Raw genomic sequence first — 22870 nt, forward strand, 5'->3', positions numbered from 1 at the left:
AGAGAGAGAGATGTTACAAGTGCAGCAGGCTCCCACCCACGGGCCGAACAGTTACAGCAAGTCTGCCAAAAGGCTGAGCAGGAGCCGAGTGCGTGCAGGCAAGAACTTCCTGGCAGAGCGGGTGCCTGTGGTCACTTACCAGTGGAGCTGAAGAGCTGGCAAAAGCCAGCCCAGAGGGGCCCTGGGCTAAGGGGAAGCCTGACTTCAGGCACGGCCAAGGAGCCGTCCTGAGGGAAGAAGTGTGCACTGCACGTTCCTGACCCTGAGTTGTCCTGTGGCCTGGAGACTCCCTGACAAGCGCCATGACTGTGAGGTCGGGCGGCAGGTTCTGTGTGGTGCCTGGGGGCAGACTGGCAGGCTGAGGAGGGCAGGGAAGCGGACCTCCACCTCGTCAGTGGACGGTGATGGCGACCCCCTCCCTCCCCCTCGTGAAGTTAGATGAGGAGGTGGGATGACGCTGCCACCCTGCCACTGTACCCATCTTAAAAACAAAGCCAAACCAAAGAGAGCTCCCTTGACTCCCAGCAGCTCCCCACCACAGCCTGCTCTCTGGGCCCCATGCATCGAAATGCCGGCGCCAGCCCTCAGAACTCTCCAGCCTTCGCCAGCTGCTCCTGCCAAGCCTTCCGCTGGCCAGCTCTGAGGAACAAACTATGGCAGAGAGACTCCGTCCCTAGTCATCATGCTTGACCAGGGCACCGCAGAGGCGCCCTGGTGGGGCAGTGGGTACACACTGGGCTGCTGATCACAAGGTCAGCCGTTGGAAACTCTGGCCACTCCAAGGGAGAGAGGAGGCTGTCCACTCTCAGAAAGACTTACAGGCGAGAATCCCATAAGGGCAGCGTTATTCTGCCCTACAGAGCCCTGAGAGTCAGACTTGACCGGTGGCAGTGGGTGAGGGAATCGCACAAGTGCTTTGTTAAGGGTCGGACAGCGACCACTCAGGCATTACAGATCACACCAACCCGGTGGCAACTACTCAGCTGTGCCGCGGAACTGGCCGGTGAGGTTGTAGATGTGCGCAGGGCTGTTTGCCAAGAGAACCAGTTACAAAAGCAGGCAGCTGGCTGCCAGTCCTTGTGGTGCTCCCAGGTCAGCGGTTCAAACCCACCAGCTGCTCCTCAGGAGAAAGAGGAGGCTGTATCTGCTCCCAGAAAGAGGACACCATAGGGTAGTTGTGAGTTTGAGCAGACTCAGCAGCAGTGGATTAAAAGAGGTTATGAGGCTGGGTTTTTGAGATCTCACTGTATGCCAGGTACAAGAGCCACACCTGCAATGAAATCTTACAGAAAAGTTGAAAATAAAGGGGATAAAGGATAAGTAAATACTAAAGACAAAAAAAGTTGTTATAATAATACTAAAGACAAACTAGAATTGAAGATAAAAAGTATTAATAGGGCTAATATATAATTAAAAGGAAAACTATACCAAGAAATATGATAAGCATTGATTTTTTTACCCCAACTCATAACATATATGTGTGTGTATGAAGATTTCTCTAACATAAAAGATTCTAATAAATTACTATCAGAATTAGAAAGACAGAACAAAATCTCACAAGGCTGTAGAAGATTAGACAAAATTAATAATTTTGATCCATGACATGGCCCAATCTCTCTGCTCCTTATAAATAGAGGATATCCATTTTTGGAAGTACACTGGCACATCTTTGGTCACAAAAGACAGAAGATTTCAAGACGAGCACACATTATTTTTCTTCTGCAGTTAGATTAGCACCGACAGTAAAGCCACACGGAGGAGCTGCGTGTGCACAAGGCGGAAACGCACACTCAGCAGCTCATGGGTGTCCAAGCAAGTGCCGTGGGGACTGTCCAGCAGCTGGAAAGTGATGCTTTGGACAAGACTTAGCTTTGGAGAAAATTTAGTGTTTAAGTTTAAAAAGATGAAGCGACAGCTACATGGGTGTCAGGCATTGACAGCTTGAAGGGAGGATGGAGGTCCACAGCAAGGTAGGGAGAAATCAGGGAGGGGGAGGGGCAGGACCTTGAGTGGAGTTGATGACTGATTTGAAGTGCTCAGTGCAGAGTTGATGATCTGAAATGTAACCCACCTAATTCACAATAATAAAATAATTCATTAAAAAAGAAAAGCATTGAAATTCCCAATAAGCCTTTTTAAAAAAAAGGAAAAATAAGCCCACACGGCAGAAAAACAGAAACAATAGAAATAAGAGTAGAAGTTATTTAAATAAAAAATAGAGAAGCAGGAGAAAGCTAATTCCTTGAGAGGCCAATAAAACGAGCAAGGCTTTGGCAAGAACAGGCACGAGTGTGCGCACACATGCGCACTCCCACACGCACACACACTTGCAAACACGTGCGCGTGGAACTCTGACAGAAGTACAAAGGGCACATGACAAACAAGAAAGGTGTTTAGAATTACAGGTTTATGTCAACCCATGTTCCCATGTGGATGAGATGAATGTGCTCCCCGAGATACAAATTACCAAAAGCAACCCAAGGGGCGGGGATGCTTGAATAAACCATAATTCATTTTATAAGATTTCTATTTCAATGTAGAAACCACAATTTAGCTACGTGAAATAGCATTGACTTTGCACAATTCTTTTAAATATACTCAAACCATTGAATTGTATGGTATGTGAATTATACGTCAATCAAACTGTCAAAAAAATGTAGTATCAATTTATTAACTCCCAGATCTAGAGGTCAGAAGTCAATGACATTGTTATAAAAATGTTGTTTACAAAGGCAACAAAATCTGAACAAGAAAAAGTCCAACAACAAATGAGCACACCGAGATGACAGGAGGGACACAAGGGCAGGAGAACAATGATGGGGCGAGTGGCACTAATGGATATGAAACAATTGAACATCACGCTGATGTCCTTCCTCCTCGAGGTAATCTACTAAACCGATGGGGTCTCAGTCACACCTGCACAGAGTCGGCAGAACCTGAGAGATCCACCCGTAAATCTATACAGAAGGGCAGGGGCGAAAAATAGCTGAAATCACTCTGAAGAAGAAAATGAGAGATGAGTCCTCGGTTTAGTTTTAAAAGCTTGTGGTAAAGCTGTTCCAGGGAATACTCTAGATTATCAGGCCTGGAAAGAGAAGAAACTGAGATATGATGAGGTGGCAGTCAGGGAATGAGGCTGGGGAGCCACGGTTCCCCGACACAGTCCACATGTACCACAAACCACATCCACTGCCATCGAGTGACCCTCCAGGACAGGGCACTGCTCCTTAGGATTTCCAAACCTGTAACTATGTACAGAAGCAGACAGCCTCATCTTCTTCCCACAGAGTGTATACTGGGTTTGAACTGCTGACATGCAAGCTAGCAGCCCAATGCTCCACCCAGGGCTCCACCCAGGGCTCTGTCAGTGTGGAAGAAAAGCCAGGAGACTAGCGTGAGGACTGTGAGCGGGAGGAATTTCTAAATAAGACACATAAGTGCAAACAATAAAGCAATGGATCGATACATTGTGCCTTAGAATTTAAACTGTATCACAAAAAACTGGGGAAAGGAAAAGAAAAAAAACTTTCTTGCAAGGTCTATAACTGACAAAGAATTGGTCTCCAGGAGATATACAGAATTCCTGCATGTCAATAGGAAAAACACCAACAGCTCATCAGAAAAATCAGCAGAGTCTAAGCTAGGGCCGCACCCTCAGCTTGGGGAGAGAAAGCCCTGAACCTGAGCGCAGGAAGGCTGAGAGGGCATTTTGCTCGTTTCAATAAATTTCACAACAAATTCTCCAAGGAACCACTTTTAACCACCGACTAGCCATCTTATACAGAGACACATGGCCTAGTCTCAGATGAGTGCAGAGTTTACTGCGTGTAATACTGAAAAACGGAACCAACCCCACTGCTCACCACAAAACTCAGCCGGCCTGGCTGCCTTCAAGTCAATCCCTACTCGGAACATCCCGACTGGACAGGGCGGGGCCGCGCTCCGAGGGCTGACTCATAGTCTACGTACAACTGCCCTTGTGGGTTTTTGAGGCTGCCTTTCTTTCCAGGAATAGAAAGCCTCATCTTTCTGGTGGGTTTGAACCACTGATCTTGTGATGAGCAGCTGCGTGGCAGGTGTGCACAATGGTATTTATTCTGCAACTAAAAACATATAACCAGCATTAAAATCAAATGAGCCTATACATGTCAACCTGTAAAACTATCCACAACAGGGTTGGGGGGGGGGGTGCGTAAAAAGACAAGTTTTGAAATGATTATGTGTGTCTGTGCGTAAACCCACACAGTGAAAACCATGTGCCAGTGGCACTAACTAAAGGGCTACCAGCAACAGCATGAGGTACTTTAGAGTCTTATTATATTGAATTTATAAATGTTTTAAATATATTCATAGCATGCAATAAGGATTCCTTAATGTCTCTTTGAAAGGGATCGTTAAAAATTGCTAAACATATTTTCATAACCTGAACCTAAAAGCTTTTTAAAAAACTAGGTGTTGGGATTTATAACTTTTATAACACACTGAATGCTGATCTTCCGAGTAGGAGCCGCGGGGCTATGGTGATAACAAGTGGGGCCATGGTCCGCAGGTCCACAGTTCAAAACCACCAGAAGAAGGATTAAGCTTTCCACTCCTGTGACCAGTTACCGTATCAGAAACACAGGGCCGGTCAACCCAGTCTTGTAGAGCCTCTGTGAGTCAGTATTGATCATTATCGATGGCAGTAAGTGAGTTTAGCTTCTGAATAATCTCTTCTTTGCAGAAATCTCCTCTCAGGAGTGTCAAAACCTGTGAGTTACCATGAAAGATTGTCTTTACAGTCTGAAAAAATGCAAATGATCCCATGAGTCTCATTTAAGGTTGTTTCCAGAGAGTCCTGGCCTCCAGAATCCAGAAGATGTAATTGACACAAAAAGAAATGTATTTGTCCTCCAGCCCCTTTTCAGAAAAAGTGACCCGGGAAGCATGCCCTCCTGCAACTCACCACTTTTGTACTGAAGCCCGTCCTCTGCAAGCATCTGGACTGCCCCCCAGGGGCCCTGCCTACTTTGGGAAACACTGTTATTGACCCTGGTCAAGCCCCGGAACCTGAGCGGCTCCCAGAACTAGCAGCATGCCCTGGGGACCGGTCAGTAGCGTAAGCTCTCACTCACCCCCTCTCCAGAAGCCCCAGCTTGGGGCCCGTATCTGGGCTCCAGGGAGCCCTTCACTGTCTCAGGTGCACTCAGGTGTGTCAGGAGCCCTGTCCTTGTTCCTTTGGGCTTTGGGTGCCATGCGGCAGCTTCCCACCAGGAACGGGGAAGCACGGGGCAACGAGGCTAAGTAATTAAAGGAACGAAAAAGAGGCGGGGGGGGGGGGGCAAGCATGGAAACACAACCTGTAGGAACTGTAATCACACCTACGCTGAGAATTTGGGCTGATAGAAAAAACTAACAAACATCAAAAGCTAGCTGCCATCCTGCTGTCACGAGAGACTGGAATTCGTACCATGCTCTTCACTGCGCAGAAGCCAGTAGTGGCACCAACCACGACTAATAAGAAAATACAATGAAGTAAGAGCCCACACCACCCGCCCAAGCATCACAACGTGTAAGCCACTCAGCGATGACTGAAAACATGGGTAACCACAATTAGAGAACTGCAGGTTAAAGGTTAAGACACACTGTGTTCCTGGGTGGCTAATGTTAAACAGCATTATTTTAACTGGATTCTTGTAGACAGGGCTAGGCGGCGTGCCCTGGCCTCTGCTTTCACAAGGGAGACTGAATGCCCCCGGCTTCAGCCCAGGACTGATTCTGTGAAGCAGCGGTCAGACTACTTTCTCTCCCCTAGACACCACTGCATTCTACGTCACCATCGGACTCATTCTTCATGGCAATGGCCACACTGGACTCACAGACAAGACTCGGATTATAAGGTTTGTTAGAGAAGCAGCAAGTTGCAACTCAGGATCAGGAACGACTCTGGCTGCAGTTCTTTCATCAGAGCAGCTTCCAGCTGTGTTCACCCTTGGCCAGCCTGGCCTCGGCCCTGCTCAGGCCAGCGCTACAAAGCTGTGCCTGCACTGATTCTGCAGGAGGGACCGCATTCCCTTCAGCAAGCCTTCCTCTTCTCGCCCTGTGGGCTGGGAAGCTCACAGCACTGTCTCCTGCCAGTCTCCTCCGCTACTGCCTCTGCCATCATTTCTTTGCTGTTTCTCTCACCTCCCTGGTGTTACAGCTCTCTGTCTGTCTGTCTGTCTGTCTGTCTCCTGGGTCTAAAATGTTGGCCCAAGGATCCCAAGTCCAAAGGACACACTCCACTCCCTGCCTTGTACATGGATGGTGGTGAGGTCTTCCCATCTCTGGGATGGCTCGCTGTAGGCACGAGGGATGGCGACACCGAGTACTCCTCCTCTTAGTACTCCCCGCCAAGGCGCCGTGTTCCTCCTGGCATTACTAGCAAGTGTCCCACAGCACCTTGTTTGCATAGTCCCACCTAATCATTCGGTGGGAGTTGTAAGACCACAGCAAGAAAGACCGTATAAAAGTGACCCTGCACCCAGTCCTCCACAATCCGATGCAAAGATTCTCTATGCAACGCAACCCACACCCGGGAAGGACGTTTAGATTTTGACAAAGGATCACAGAATTTACCTGGAAATTTAGGCCATGACTAAAGGACTCAAAAAAAATTGTAAAGTCAATTACTCACTTCCAGAGCCATGAAAGCATCACTTAGCTCCACCAAATCCCTGTGAGCAGGATCCGTGCACCGCCTTGACTCCCAAGAGCCAGAGGCGGGAACCTCTCGACCAGGGTCCGCGGGTCCCTGAGTCCCCAAGTGGGTAAGCCAAGCTGGCCTTCACAGGGCCGTTCTCTTATGCACAAGAGAACGTCACTTTGCCCAGTCCCATATCCAACTCGGGATCCACGGTGGTGGCCCCGGTAACAACCCATCTCATTTGCTACCGAGAGAAACGAAGTTCTGAGACAGCAGTGGTGCCACTGCGTCTGGAGAACATTCGGCTAAGTAACAGGAGTCCGTCCCCGGCAGACACGCACTGTGCAGTCCCAGCTGCACACGATGGGCAGAGGCAGGAGAGGAGTCTCAGTCGTGGGGCGGGAGGTGACCTGTGTCTGTCTGGGGTGAGAAGTGGAGGAGCTGTAAACACTGTGAGTGTGATCCCTGCCACGGGGCTGGGCATGCTGAAAGGGACAAATGGCACAGGTAGACAGACCAGCGGGACGTAGACCTGTGACGCCCTACCAAACTCCCGAGTCAGAGCCCAGGAGGCCCTGAGGTGCACAGAAACCCCTAACCCACTGTCACCCAGAAACGAAGTGGGAAAGGGAAGCGTTAGTCAGTATCATAATTTATAGAAGAAATAAAATTGCCACCCAACTTCTAGAAGTTTGTCCCAAGGAAACAATCAGCAGTGTGGAGAAGGTCCTGAGCACAGACGTCTCCCAGCTTTCTCCATGAATGCCCAAGTTGCAAATGGACCAACTGTTAGCAACACACCCTACGCCCCCATGTCCGGCTTGTCATCCGGCAGGAGCAGCAGTGAACCCCGCTCAGCTGCTCGAATGGCTCAGAACTGTGCTCCCCCGGCAGCAGGGTCATCTTCAGGCCCCACAGTTGCCTGTGCAGCCCAGCGGGCTCGAGGACGCGAGCAGAGGCCCACCAGGTCTGTGTGTGTGTGCCAACTTTACCCAGAAGCCCCACACCCCGGTCCAGGGTCGAGGGGCGGCTGGGGTCACTTGCTTGTTCTTTGCAGTTATAAGAATTTTTAAGTGAGAAAAATAAAATGATTTTATTCTCCACCGAGGTAGGAGAGGCAAAAGACAATCCTGTGGAGGCACTTTTTTAAACGTTCTATTACCAACAAAGAAACAGGGGACCAGCACCTACCACACGAGTGCTCCACGTCCCCGGGGCGCCTGATCTGGCCTGAGGGCTGGGCATCGGCATACGTCCTTGGGAAGGGCACAGGGTGGAAGGAGACTCCTGCTGCTTAGCTCCAGCCCCTGGGCCTGAGGATATGCTCAGAGAGGGTCCTTTGGAAGTAGACATGCTACAACCTACAACTCGTGAGCAGACACAACTCCGTGACAGGAGGGGGATTCACAAAGTGTGTGAGAAAAAGCAGTGAAGAGACCACAGACTTTCCACGAGCTTTCTGAAGCCCCTGCCCACTTGGATGTGAGTGTCCTGCAGACCATCAGCAGTGGGCACAGAAGAGAACAAGCCGGGCCCTGAGGACGTCACAAGAGCTGCAAAAAGGCAGCAATCAATGGGGGAGGAGTTGGGGCCAGAAGGAACAGATCCAGAATGGTGGGGGGTCAGCTGATGGGTCCCACCTGGACACCAAGAGGCAACACTTAGATGCCCCAGCCACTGCAGTAAAGGGAGATACAAACGTGCAGTTACAAAACCCCTCAGCTTGTGCCACGTAACTCAGACCCCCCTCAGGGCCCAGAGGGGGTGGTGTGGCTCCTGCAAAGAAAGCAAAGCCCAGAGCAGGAGCATGCTGCACATGCGGGGACTGAGAGGAAGAAGCTGGCACAAAAGGTCACTCAGTTATGATTCTTTCTGGACGAGATGCCCAGACAAGGCCAGACAATGGTGGAGAGTAGCCAAGTGGTGGCCCAAGGCCAGAGGGGCTGCTAATGGCAATAGGTGCCTCCTTGGGGTGGGGCAACATTCTACGGTTCATACACCTTGTGGGGGTCCTACGCCCAGCGCTGCACATGTAACTGCCCAGGTGAACTTGATGGCACATGAACAACACGGTAAGACGTCACTGAATCCTGAGTCCAACGCCATGAAAGACACTGGGCCTCAGTCTGTAAAATGAGGGGAGTACCTTGACCCAGTAATTGCAGCAGAGAACAAAGGAGAATCTGAATTTCACTCCATCTGCCAAACTGGGCAGCACACCTTCCCTTCCCTTGAAGGAGCAAGGTCAGAGACAGCCAGCTGGAAAACCACAGCAGAAGGCCTTAATCAGATGCAGAGCCTCGGAAAACAACACACAAATGCTCAGGTTGTAAAGGAAATAAAATCACTCATCACACAACTACCTGGAAAGGCCTCATGCCATCAATAGATGCCAAGACTGAGATGGCAGACACATTCGACAGATGACAAAGGCTGTGACGCATCGGAGATCAAAGTGCTTACATGGGCGATTATATAAACATGCTTGAAACATGTGGGGAAATACATGCTTTAAGGAAGAACCAAATGATCGTCTATAATTGAAAAACAATAACCAAAATACAAACCTAGGAGCGCGAGATCAACAGTATAATGGAGACATTTTTTTCACCCAGTCAGAAGATGCAGAGCAAGAGCAGGGTAAAGACAGAAAGGCCTTGGGACTGCCCACCTGTGGGACTGCCACAAAAGTTCTGGCATTCACACCACCAGAGACCAGGAGGAAAGGAGAGAGAGAGTGGGGCTGAGAAAACACCCTGAAAACCAGTTTTGGCTGAGCGCTTTCCAAATTTGGCAAAAGACATAAACCTACTGCTCCAGGAGCTGAGTAAACCCCGAACTGGATAAACCCAAAGAAATCCACAAGACACACCATAATCATACTCAGTGAAACTGACAAAGGACAAATCTGGAAAGCAGCCAGAGACACATGAAATCTTACCTGCTAGGGAAGCACTTCAGGTGACAGGTGTCTTATCACAAATCATGGAGCCAGAGGAAGTGGCACAATAGTGTCAGGCCCTGAAATAACAGAACTGCCAACCCAGGAAACCACACGCAATGAAAACACCGTTCATTGCTGAAGGAGACACCTAGACATCTCGAGGAAGAAGCATGACAAGGTCATGGCACCAGCAGACCTGCCCTAAAAGAATGGTCACAGCAGGCTCTTCAAACAGAAAGGAAGCGACACAGGAGAAATCCATGACTATCAGGGAGGAAGAAAGAACAATGGAAATAGAAAACAATGAAGAAATACAAGAGGCTTTCCCTTTCCTCTTGCATTTTCTAAACTGTTTGGTGGTTGAAAGCAAAAATTCTAACAATTAAAACGTACGGTTCTAAATGTATGCAGAGGAAATGTTGAGAACAATCACATGACAATTAAATGGAAGAGAGGCACAGCTTCAATACTTCACTTGAATTAGTAAAATGATGACCCCCGCAATAGCTAGAGTCACTGCTGCAAAGAACAAGCATTCAAAGAGATATACCTGAACCATTACACAGAATCAAGACACAATTCTAGAAAACATGCAGGAAATCCACAGAAATGAAAGGAAAAGGAAGTGAGAAAAATGAAAAACAGAACAAAGCAAAAATATTAATATTTAATCCCTACCATACCAATTAGTTCTATTAAGCTAATATAAACTATGCAAATAGACGACTCAGCAGACTAGGCCCTGGAAAAGGGCATCTCTCTTGGCAATGTCGATGGCTGTTAAAATAAGAGAAGTCCCTCAACAAGTTGGATTAGCGCAGCGGCTGCAACCATGGCTCAAACGTAACAACCAGGACGAGGAGGCGCAATACCCGAAAGTGTCTCATTCTGTTGTACACGGATGGAGACACTGTGAGTTGGAACAGCAAACAAAAGGCAGAATTGGCAAAGTGTATTTTAAAATATGCTGCACACAAGAAACTCGATTAGAATTAAGATGACATGGGTAGGGAAAATAAAGGGTGGGGGAGTGTGTCATGCAAATAGTAATCGAAGAAAAACAGGAGTGACTATATTAATACCTAATAGAGTAGAATCTGGAGCACAGGAAATGCCCAGGCTCACAGAGGGACTTACATAGTGATGAAGGAGTCAATCTATCAAAATCAAAGCAAACCTCAACATGCATGGATCAAACAACAGAGCTCCAAAATACATGTCCCAAACACAGAGCGCCTGAAGAGAGACAAATCCATAATCACAGTAGTAATTGATGTAATAAGAGGATAGAAAATCAGCAAGGATAAGGAAGAATCCAGTAATATCATGAACCCAAAAGTTCTAATCCGTATTTACAGAACCTTTCACCCAACAACATAAGGGCACACATTCTCCCCAGATGCCCCGTAACGTATTCCAAGACAGATGACATCTGAGCACAAACTCAACAGATTGACAAGATCTCAACTCATGTAGAGTGTGTCCCATGAGCACAATGGAATCACAGTAGAAATCCGTTCAAGAAAGATACCAGGAAACCCTCCAGACATTTGAAAACTAATCAACACTCTTGTAAATAATCAACTGATCTGAGAGGACGTCTCAAGGAAAGTTTTTAAACAATTAACATATTAGTAAAATTTGTAAGACACAGTGAAAGCCGTGTTAAGAGGCAAATGTATAGCACTACGTGAATAAATTATTAAAGAGGAAATGTTTCAGATCTGTCATCTGAGCTCCCACAATAACTGAGAAAAGGAAGAGCAAGGTAAATGCAAACAGAATGGAAAAAGTGATCGAGACAGAAATCGATGAAAATTAAATACAACAAAGAATACTGAAATTCATTGAAACAAATAGCTGCCTCTTTAAAAGCAATCAAACTTGACAACTCTCTAGAAAGACTGACAGAGGTAACAGAGAACCAATTGCCAATATGAGGATAGAAACAGAGGGTATCACTGAAGAATGTGCCAACATCAAAAGGAAACTCCAAGAATCCCAAGAACAAATCTGACCATTTAGACAGACCACTTTCTCAAACATGCTAACGACTACAGCTTTCCCTAAAACTACTGAAGACACTAAATGGAAACATTTTTTTTAAAACTCCAAAAAAAAGAAGTGTCCAGGCCCAACTAGTTCCAGTCCGATATCTAAAGGACTGGTGCCCTTTTTACACTTCCCAATTCACTTCCTGAGATCCTAGTGCCCTGAAACAAACCAGAAACCAGACAGGATGGTATGGAATGAGACAACGCACCCAAAAAATGGGCACAAAAGACCAATAGCCCTTGTGAACATGAGACACAAAACTCTGAACACGATCTATCACACAGCAGCGACATGCACAAAGGGTTGCATACCAGCACTGCGACGGGGTCTTTCCAGAAATGAATGCACTGCTGGTTCAACAATCAGTCATCGATCAAAGCCACTCACCATATTGAGATGAAAGAAGTAAAATCATGGGATTGGATCAAGGCTGAAAAAAGCCTCTAACAAAATCCAACACATATTCATGAGGAAAATTCAGAAAAACAGGCATAGAGAAGAACCACCTTCACGTGATTTTAAAAATCTACAACTAAAATAAACATCTACAAACGTCTGGCCCACACTATACTCAATGGTGACAGACAATGCCCCCTCTGGCCCCCACCCATTACCGGGGAACGCAGAGAGAGGGCCCAGGAGCTCCACTCTCGTTTGACACTGGCGGTTCTAATCAGCAAAAGAAGGCAAGAAATAATTTAAGGACATACAGACAGAAAGGTAGAAATAATACTGCAGATGGCATGATTGTCTATGTCGAATATCCCAAAGAACCTATAAACACAAACACTTCAAAAGCTAACACACGAATTTAGCAAGACAGCATGACACAAAATAAGCACAGAAAAGTCTATTGTTGTCCATCTATGGACTACGAATGGCCATGCAGAGAAAAATTATAAAGCGATCCCATTGACAATCACTCAAAAAATAAAAACAACAAGAGTTATCAATGATGTTCAGAGGAACTAGATCACTCATGTATTGCTAGTGGGTATGTAAAATGGTACCGCCGCCCTGGAAAACAGTCTGGCAAGTTCTTTGAAAACTGAATGTGTAACTATAATGTGCCCCAATAATTGTACGCTTGGGCATTTTCCCCAGAGAAATAGAAACTTAGGTGCATACACAAACCTGCACACAAATGTATCTGGCAGCTGTCTTCATCACATTTCAAAACTGGGAAACAACCATCAAGGGTTAAAAAAAAGCCTGTGCTCCATTCATACCATGGAGTTCCATTTGACTTAGAAGAGAATGGGCTGTTGCCACAGACAACAATCCCAAAAGATATCATTCCAGAATATTCTTGAAATGTCAAATATCATATGAGTTCAAGCCTACAAATACCAAGATGAAGGCAGGCCACTGCTCCCTGGCAACAAGGTAGTGAAGCTGTCTAGCGTCCATGAAACATGTATCACGCCTTCTAAACCCACATCTTAAAACCACTTCAATGGAGGAGACCTCACCTCAGTTAGAATCCGTTTTCAAGATGTGGGAAGAGGGAGAAGAACATTTTCTGCCATTCAAAATGCTGCTAGGTCACTCCAGTCCAACAGACACTCCCCCAAAATGGTAAGGAAATCTTACTGGAAATTCAAGTCAGGCCCGGGGGGAAGCGAGTGGGGGGGGGGGGGAGCAGGGAGTGTGTCTCTCAGAAGGCAATTTCATTTCTGCTGGTAGGAAAATGGGGAGAAGAACCTCCCATGGGGATAAAACGCTTAACAATACTTACGTGGGAGCCCAGGGGAGACTCAGCCAGGAACTAGGTTCCTACTGGATATAATTTTTGTTCCTTGAGGGCAGCTGATAAAACAGAACCGCCAAACACCCAGGAGACCACGACCCTAACCCTGCAAACCAAGACACCAAATCCAAGAGGTTTTGGTTGTACGTAAGCGACCTTAGCACCTACAGTGTACATGTTATAAATACATCTGTCACACAATGTTTCCCAGTTCGACTTTTCACAGGGATATAATTTAAGGAGAGTGATTACAATAACTGGCTTGCACTGTTAAGCGCACACCTGGTAATCATTAATGACATTTGGTCTCTATACATTTGCCTCTTCTTGCCTTTTATTGGAGGCCAGACTTGATTTGCCCTTTTCTAATGGGCGGATCTCACTCAGTACGTCTTACATGCTCACCGCATTGCAGCCTGCAGCAGGCGCTCGTTCCTCCTCCTGGCTAAATCGGATTCCCTTGTGCATGTACCACATTCCGTCCATCCGCCCCTCTGTTGATAGGCATGCATCTGTTTCTACCTGGCAGCGGCTGTAGACTGCTACACTGAACAGCGGTCTGCATGTAAATCTGAGGATCACTCTCGAGCCTTTTGAGTATCGACGGGGGAGTGGAACTGCTGCGTCACAGGTTGGTTGCCCACTGGCCTGAGAACCAGATATCCAGCAGTTTGAAGTCACCAGCTGCTTTGCAGGAGAAAGGTGAGGCTCTCGGCTCCGTGAAGGTGTATAGCCTTGGAAACCAAAAGGGGCTGCTGTGTCCTAGAGGGTCGCTGAGTCAGAATAGACTCAAAAGCCATGAAGTTTTTGATTTATGGGAACTTCAGTCTCCGCCTTCTCTGGACTTGTCCACTGCTTTCCACAGCAGCTGGACCATTTGGCAAAATTCCCATCAACAGTGGGGGAGTGTTCCAGGTCCCCTACATCCTCGCCAGCATTTGCTCCCTTCTGGTTTTGTTCTTGATCTCAGATGGGATTGTCTTTTTGTTATCAATTTGTCAAAGTTTTAGATATTTGATGGCTATTAGATTCCTGGTCAGATAAATGGTTACGGAAGATATTCTCCTATCTTTTCTCTTTTTTGGCAAAAAAAATTTTTTTTAATCATTTTATTGGGGGCTTGTGCAACTCTTATCACAATCCATACATTTTGGTAAAATTTTTTGGCAAACATATTTTTTTCATTTGTATGAGGTCCCATATTTGGAGGAGCCCTGGTGGCATAGTGGTCAGACGCTGGTTGGTCTGCTAACTGCAAGGTCAGCAGTTCAAAACCACCAGCTGCTCCATGGGAGACAATGTGGCTTTCTACTCCCACAAAGAGTTATAGTCTGAGAACCCCTGCAGTACAGTTCTGCCCTGGCCTTTGGTCAGTATGAGCCAGAATCGGCAGTGAGTTTAGTGGAGTTTTTAAATATATTTGTCTTTTGCTGTTTGTGCTCTTGAAATTATAGCAGGTCACTCATTGTTAAGAGTTTGCATATTAATCCATTTAGAAGTTGCTTCTGTGGGTGGTGTAAGGCATAGATCCGAGTCCACTTTTCTGCACATGGAAATCCACTTTCCCAGCGTCATTTATCGGAGAGTCTTCTTCCCCCATCATATGGACCTAGCACCCTCGTCAAAAATCAATGGACCATAGGCGTGTGGGTGTGTTGCTGGACTCTCAGTCCTGCTGCACTGGCCTGTGTGTCTGTTGTCCTGCTAGTACCAGGCTGTTACGGTTCCTGGAACTGCATAGTACGTCAGCCCTGAGGAGTGAACTGGACCCTCTCCTAGTCTCCAAGAGGACCGTGTAAGGGAGTGGACGCATAGATTCGTAGTTAGCCTGAGGAATTGGTCGCCAGTTGTTTCAAAGTGAGGCGGACCTAACAGTAATGAGGAAGGAGGAGCCATCTATGCGTCTGCAGTGCCAAAGCTGCAGAGTCTGAAGCCTCCCTTGTTCTTCATTCCACTTGTCTGTCTGTCGCACACCTCTTGCTGGTCGATCTAAAATGCAGGGTCGGCTTTTCTATTTCTGTAAAAAGAGCTCTTGGAGTTCTGATTTGCATTGCACTGGATCTATAGATTGCTTAGGATTGTATCGACATTTCAACAATATTAACTCTGCCAATCCATAAACATAGAACATATTTCCATTTACATATCTCCTCTTTAATTTCTTTCAGCGGTGTTTTCATGTGTAAGGGCTTCGTGTCACTGGCTTTATTTATCCTGAGGTATTTTGTTCTCTTAAATGGGCTATTGCAAATAAACGTGATTCTCTAACTTCCCTTTTAAGTTTCTAATTACTGATGTGTACAAACCTAACTGATTTCTGTTTGATCCCCACATGAGAGAGGTGGGCCAAGTGCAATTTCTCACTGAAAGCCGGTTGATCCTGCTTTAACTCTTCCCTTGCCCTGGGTCTGCTGAGAGTTTCTACTTCCTCAGAAGTTCATTTGGACAACTGGTCTGCTTCTTGGATTTGGCCCGTTTCATGTAGGCATCCACTGTGTTGCCAGGCAGCTGTCCCTCACATTCTGTCACTATTCTCTTGATTTCTATCAGATCTTTAGAAATGCCCCCGTCACTTCTCATGGTGGTTATTTGTATCTTTTCCCCTTGTCAGGCTAGCTACAAGTTTGTCGATTTTATTGAACTTTTCAAAGAACCAACTTTTGGTTTGACTGATTCTTGTTTTACTGTTTTCAGTTTATTTTTAAATGTACGCTCCAATCTTTGCTATTTCCTTCCTTGTGGTCGGGCTAGTCTTTGTTTGTTCGTCTCTGTCTAGTTGCTGCAGCTGCTTTACGCGGCTACTCGGTGATGGCTCTTCTCTCGGTGCTCCCTCTGAGGACCGCTATCACCACATCCCTGACGTTTTAGCATCCTGTGCTTTCATTTTCATTGGGCTCTAGGAAATTTGTGATTTCTCCTTTGATTTCGTCCTTGACCCGTTCATAGTTCAATGGTGGAGTTACAGGCTCGGCTGTTAACCAATAGGCAGTGGTCCAAACCTATCACCTGCTCCCCAGGAAAACGGTGTGGCTGTCCACTTCTGTAAAGAGGTGAAGGATTGTAAACGCCAGAGGGCAGCTCTACTCTATCTTTTAGGGTTGCTATGAATTGGAATAGACTCGACAGTAGTGGGTTTGCACATTTTCCAGCGTGTCTTTGTGTCGGTCCCCCTGCTGCCCTTCTGTTATTGATTTTCAGCTTTACTTCATTGTGGTCACAGAAAGTACACTGTATGGTTTCAATCTGTACAATTTTTCCAAGACTCACTCGTTTGTGACATAGCATGGGATCTATCCTGACTAATGAGCCATGTGCATAAGGTGCAGTCTCGCTGATGACTCTGGATATGTTGCTAGGCCTAGTTGGGCTATGGTTACTCAAATCCCGTTTCCCTGTTCATCTTGTTCCCAGCAGCTGTGTCCACAGTTGAAAGCAGTGCGCCAAATCTCTCCAGTTGTGGCACTATTTATTCTTCCCTTCAAGTCTATCGGTGTTGGGCTACAGATGTAGGTGCCTTGGGGTTGGGTGCAGATGTATTTATGATGTTCAATTCTTCGTAATGGATTGATCTTTTTATCACTGCATGCTGTCCATCTTCATTTCTTCTAAAAGGCCTGTCTACTCTTATTTGCATGGGATGCTCTTTTCCATCCTTTCACTTCAAGCTCATTTGTCACCTTGGGATTAGGACGGGTCTCTCAAGAGCATACAGTTAGATTTTGTTGTGGTTGTGGTGGTAATGGGGGTGGTTTTAAAATCCTCTCTACCACCTGCTGTCTTTAGATTGGAGCATTTAATCCATTTGTGTTCACTATAATTACTGGTAAAGGGAACTGGTGGCACAGTGGGTTAAGCAATGGGCTGCTGACCAAAAGGCTGACAGTTCAAACCCAGCATCAGCTCTGAGAGAGAAAGATGAGGCAGTCTGCCTTTGTAAAGCTTTACAGCGTAGTAAAACCTATGGAACATCCCTCCTATTCTAGGTCGGTCTGTCTGTCTCAGAGTCTGAATCCACTGCACAACGGGAGATGGGAAGCACTGATCAGCAGTAGTTTACGTCTTCCATTGTGCTAGCTGGGTTTGTGGGCCTCTGTCCTTGGGGGCTTCTTGCTCTTCGGTTTCATGGGTACCTGTGGTGAGCCTTTGGAGACCCTTCTCTCTTCCACTTGTTTCTGTTTGGTGGTCTCAGTCACTGCCACAACTGAAGGCGTCTGAGAGAGACCCAGATGGGGGCGGCAGTTGGGGAAATGGGCTCCTTCTCAAGGGCCACTTCCTTCTTCACAGGAGCTGGTGCCCAGGTGGCTGGGCGGCGGGGGCAGACAGAAGGGGTTTCTTGCCCTTCTCCTGGGCTCCTGGATGCAGAGACCCTCCCAGCTCAGTTGTCTCCTGTTGCATTTCCTGTTTCCTTTGGGAAGGAGGGTCAGAATAAATAACTTGTCTTCCCTGCTGTCTGCAGGGAGGCTTGCCAAGCATTTGTTCTTACCTCTGACGTCTCAAGCTCTCCTGCTGCCCATTTTTCTTAATCTGCCAGCTCTGGTAAAGAATGTGGATTCTGCATCGCCCACCCCCAGACTCCCAGGCGGCAATCCCAGGAAGCACCAGAGGAGCAGGGGTGGGCAGGGGTGTGGGGGAAGCAGTGCAGCGCACACAGGGGCGGCAGGCAGGGCTGTCTGCCCTGGGCCCTATCCCTGTGTGTCACTGGGCCTGGCGCTTCTCTGGGAGCCCTTGGCACTGGCTGCTCCCATGGAAACTGGCGCTGCCTGCCCTTCATTCCCGGCCTCTATGCTCTGCTGGCTGCAGGGACCAGTGGTCCCCACAAGGAAGCAGGCCACTACTTGTCCCAAGTCAAACTCCCAGAACGAGGCTACAAGGGACTGGACAGAGTGAATGGGCTGTGCTGGAGGGTCCCTCAAGTTTCCCTCCCTGGGCAGTGCCTAATGGAGTCCTTGCCCCCAGGCCAGGGCCATCTTGCTCTGCTGCTGGAGTGCAGTGGGGAAGGCTCCACAGTCAGAAGAAAGGGGGGCGGTGATAACCACATCAACATTGTGTGAAGATCCGTGAGCCCAGCAAGGGCAAGCAGCCTGGGGGTCTGTCCGATATGAGAGTCTCTGGGCCACAGCCTGAGCACCCCACCCCTCACCCCTGAGCTGGGGTCACATCCCATCTCATTTTCATCAGCAGCAGCTACGCTGGGAACTGGGTGCAACGGAGTAGAAAGCGAGAGGAAGGGGTGGGGCCAGACCATGGGGAGGGTCTGGTGAGGTTCCTGGGCTGAAGGGCGGGGAGGGGAGGCTGGGCAGAGGTGGGAGAACACATGGGAAAGGCCTATGCAGCTGAGTCTGGGGGCTGGAACCTGTGTTCATGGGACCCATGTCTGACTGCAGAGCGGAGCTGAAAAAGGATTAGAGAGGGTGCTCCTGCCCTGTCCACTTTGGCAGCCTCTCCCCTCTGCAGAGACAGTGGGGTGGGGTGGGGCACTATAGGAGAGACCTAGCTGAACCCAGCTCTTTTCCCAGTCCCCAAGACCTGCAGATCTGCCCTGCCATCTCTCTCTCTCTCTCTCTCTCTCTCTCTCTCACACACACACACACACACACACACACACACACACACACACACACAGTGTTGGCTCAGACAGGAATGTGAGAAGCCATTAGCAGTCATTTGAATTTACAGTTCTGGGCTCCAGTGTGAACTGGGGGGAGGAGGCCAGTTGCTGAGTCCTACACCCCCTGTTTGCAGACCCCCAACGGCCCTGAGGCACCCATTGCCTCTGCTGGACTGCTCCCCTCACTGTCCGCTGCCCATTTGGGTTCAGGGCTGAGGGTAGTGGACTGGTGACCCCTTACCCACCTGGTGACCCTTCAACCACTGGACCAACAGGGTCACCCAGGCCAGGATGGGGGGCAGGCTCAGAGACAGGTCAGCTACCCCTTGCAGGAGGTGACCCCCTTGGTCAGAATCCCACTGGACACCTCCAAGGGCCCCCAGCTGACTCCCATAAAGTGCAAGGGCCTCCTTGTGCCCAGCCCACAGGGACACCACAGCAGGAACCAGAGCCCACAAGGCCCCAAGGCAGCCCGACCTGCAGTCCCAGTCCCTACTTGTGAGCACTCATGACCTGGACCCCAGCCCTGCTCAATAGTCAGCTGCTGCTTCGCCAATTGCAGCCCATCATGTAGCCAGATTCCTGACCCCTGGGCAGCAGGTCCTAGAGCCCTCAGCAGCATTCTGGGGTGGCCAAAGGAGGGGTCAGAGACCCACAGGACACATGAAGATGTGAGGCCCCAGAGGGCACCTGGTGGGCAGTAAACAACAGGTAAAGGTAGGTAAAGTCCAAAGCCTGGGCGTGTGGGTGGGGCCTTCAGGGTCAGCTTCCAGCAGGGCAAGACATGGACTTTCTCTAAGGTCCAACAGTCAGGACCTGAGCTCAGGGCCCCTAACCCGGGTACTCCCAGCAGGGCCCACCTGGCTACTGCACCCTCTTGTGTGGGAATGGAGGCAGTGTGTGGCCCAGGGCCGAGGAGGGGCTGGACTCTGGCTGCTTTTGGACAAGGAGAGACAGGGGTCTGGGGCGCAGGGTCACAGGCCCACCATGGGTCCTTGTAAGTGCAGGGAAAGCTCAGAGTCCACCCTAGCTAGCCCTCCCTTGGGGCCCGGGGCCACACAGGTACCAGGAGCTCAGCTCTACCAGGTGGTCACAGTAGACATGCACAGGGGTCCAGCCCCTCCTCTGAGACACCGCTGACCCCAGGGCAATGCCAGGACCATTCAGAGACCAAACCTCAGACCCCAGATGGGGGGGCCTCCATCCACAGCTCAGCCGCTTCCCGCTGGTCCAGCCATGGCAGGAGGGGCGCGGGCGGAGGGAGGGAGGGGCGTCCTCGTCCACACCTCCAACTGGAGAGACAAACTGACTGGGCATTTCAGGGAGATCCCCTGAAAGCCCTAACCTGGCCAAGTCTCACAGACCCCTCCACCCCAGCCTGGCAGACACCACAGGCCATGGGGCAGGCAAGGAGGAGGAGAAGTTAGGGCTGCAGCTCACGGTGGAAGTCCCCCACTAGGACACTGCTCCAGCACCCCTCACAGGCAAGGTCAACACAGCTCGGCGCAGACATAGGCCCAGCTTCACACAATTCACTCAGAGCTCACAGCCTCACGGAGCCCTCTGTGGGTCAGTCAGTGAGACTCATGACGCCCCCTGTGGGTCAGCTCCCCATGGACTCACAGCACCCGTCCCCCCCACCCCACCCCCGGAGCTGCGGGTGGTTTCAAACTGCCTTCCATGCAGATCGCAGCCCGGAGTGGAACCACTACACCACCAGGGTTCCTACACCAGTCATTCCAAATTCAGATGCGATGGGTGGTCACTTGTGTCCTGGTCACCCACCTCACCTGGTGCTGGACATCCACAGTGTCCACCTGTCCTGGCTCTCAGCTTAGACTCCACTCACTCAGCAAGGCCTGTTGTTACACCCTCCCAAAACCCAGCACCTGCCAATGCCAAGTCACCATGTGGCTACTGCCCACCCTGGGGGGTCATGACTAGCACCCCACGACGAGGATTGAGCCTAACCTCTGGCTCCTGGTGGCCAGGCATCCCTCCCTCCCCGCTTCCCAGCAGCCACTAGAGGCCCAAGCCTTGTGGGAAGTGGGGGAGGGGGAGGGGAGGCTGTGCGCTGGCTCTAATTACATGTCCTGGAGAAATCCCAGTTGAAATCAGAGAGAAACAAGAAGCTGCAGTTGGAAATGTGCCCTGGAAACCACCTGCCCAAGCTGGGACTCAAGTCTCTGCCACCAGAGGCCGGGAGGCCCCTCAATGGGGGCCTGAGGGAATCCTGGCTCAGTGGCCCTGTCTCTGCCACCCCCCGAGTCAATGGACCCCCAAAAGAAGGCTTTCCTGGGGGTGCTGGGCAGAGGTGGTCTCCACACGGCAGTCTGGGGGGCCAGACTCCCGGGCCCCAAGGCTCCAGTTCCCAAGTCCACCTCCCTGAGACCCAGCCCAACCCCACACCCATCTCTCCAGCTGCAACCCTGTCTGGCACCCATCTGAGCCAGACTCGGCCAGCCCACTCCCTAAGGTGGGTGCAAGTGATCAAATGCCCCTCGAGTCCACCCAAGCCCAGAGGCAAAGAGAAGCAGGCAGCACTCAGCCCCTCCATGCTTCCTGGGCCCCTCCACTTGCCTGACAGTACAGCGGAGGGGGCCGGCCAGCCTCGCCCTGCCCGCCTGCATCAAGTCCTAGCATAGTGACAAGGAGCCAGCACCTCGCCAGCCACACCCCTCCCCACCCAATTAAAGGCAGCCTAATTCAAACAACAAATTAACGAGAAGCAACGCAGAGCTGCTCTGAGCAGACTTGGCTCAGGGGCAAGGGTCCTTGCTAGGGCCCTGCTCACTCACTCACCCCAAGACTAGGCCCTGCATGCCCCCCCTGCATGCAGTGCACTAGCACCCACACATGCACACCTGCACGCACACACAGGTGCACAGGCCCCGTGTGCCCCAAGGTGGAGCAACAGCAAGGCTCCCCTGTGACTTGGGCCTGCACTCCTACCAAGGCATAGACATCTCCCACGCCTAGGGAGTCCCTTCCCAAACAGCCCCGCCAGGGTGAGGGGCAGAGAGGGAGGGCTCTGGGGACCCACACCAACTCCCCACCTGGCAGCAGGCGTCTGCACACACACTCCCTGACTCTAAGAACAGAAAGAGCCAGGCGGGAGAGGGAAGAAGAGACACAGGAGAAGGGAGAGATGGTAAACTGGAGGGTTCCAGAAGGAAAGAGACAGAGAGCAAGCCTGAAAATCAGAGGCAAGCCAGGGACGCTGATATGAAGCGAAGGGACAGCGCGGGGGAGGGGAGAGACCGAGCACCAGAAAGTGTGCAGTGGACAGGCAGAGACAGAAACAGAGAGAAAGAGATTGGGGCCCAAACCACACCAAACCCCCAACACCATTAGCCTGCTTTCCAGCTGAGCTACACTGCAGCCGGGCAGAACTGCCCCTTTGGGGTTTCAGACTGTCAGTGTTGACAGGAGCGGGCAGCCTCCTCTGTGCTGACCTTGCGGTCAGCAGCCCAATGCTTCACCCACCAGGCTGCCAGGGATCCTGGGGGAGGGGAGGGAGAGAGGCTGAGGAAAATCAGGGGCCCAGCAAGGGCTCAGGGACAGTTCCAGGAGCTCTGGGGCCCCTCGCCAGGAGGCTCCTCTCAGTGGGGCTCTTGGGAAGGTGAGCAAGGGAGTGCCAGCCTCGCCTCTGCCCTGGAGCGCAGTCAGCCAGCCCCAGGGAGAGAGAGGGATGCCCAAGGAACCCCTTCAGAAGGACCCAGGACCCAGAAATCCCAGGTGTCCTGACTAGGAGCTGCTGTGGGTACCCTCTCCTGCCCCCACAACCCCCATGCTGGGCACGGTGGGCAGCAGCAGGATAGTCAGGGTCCTGCCACCCACCCAGCCTCC

The 22870-nt window shown here is 50.0% G+C and overlaps 1 protein-coding gene across 1 annotated transcript in view; it reads right to left on the reverse strand.

Moving 5' to 3' along the window:
• Positions 1 to 22870, reverse strand: part of CACNA1B (calcium voltage-gated channel subunit alpha1 B) — a 167025-nt gene that overhangs the window by 138371 nt on the left and 5784 nt on the right. The gene's annotated exons all lie outside the window — the stretch shown is intronic.

This window comes from Tenrec ecaudatus, chromosome 10 (assembly GCF_050624435.1).
Source record: "Tenrec ecaudatus isolate mTenEca1 chromosome 10, mTenEca1.hap1, whole genome shotgun sequence".
NCBI classification, from domain to species: Eukaryota; Metazoa; Chordata; class Mammalia; order Afrosoricida; family Tenrecidae; genus Tenrec; species Tenrec ecaudatus.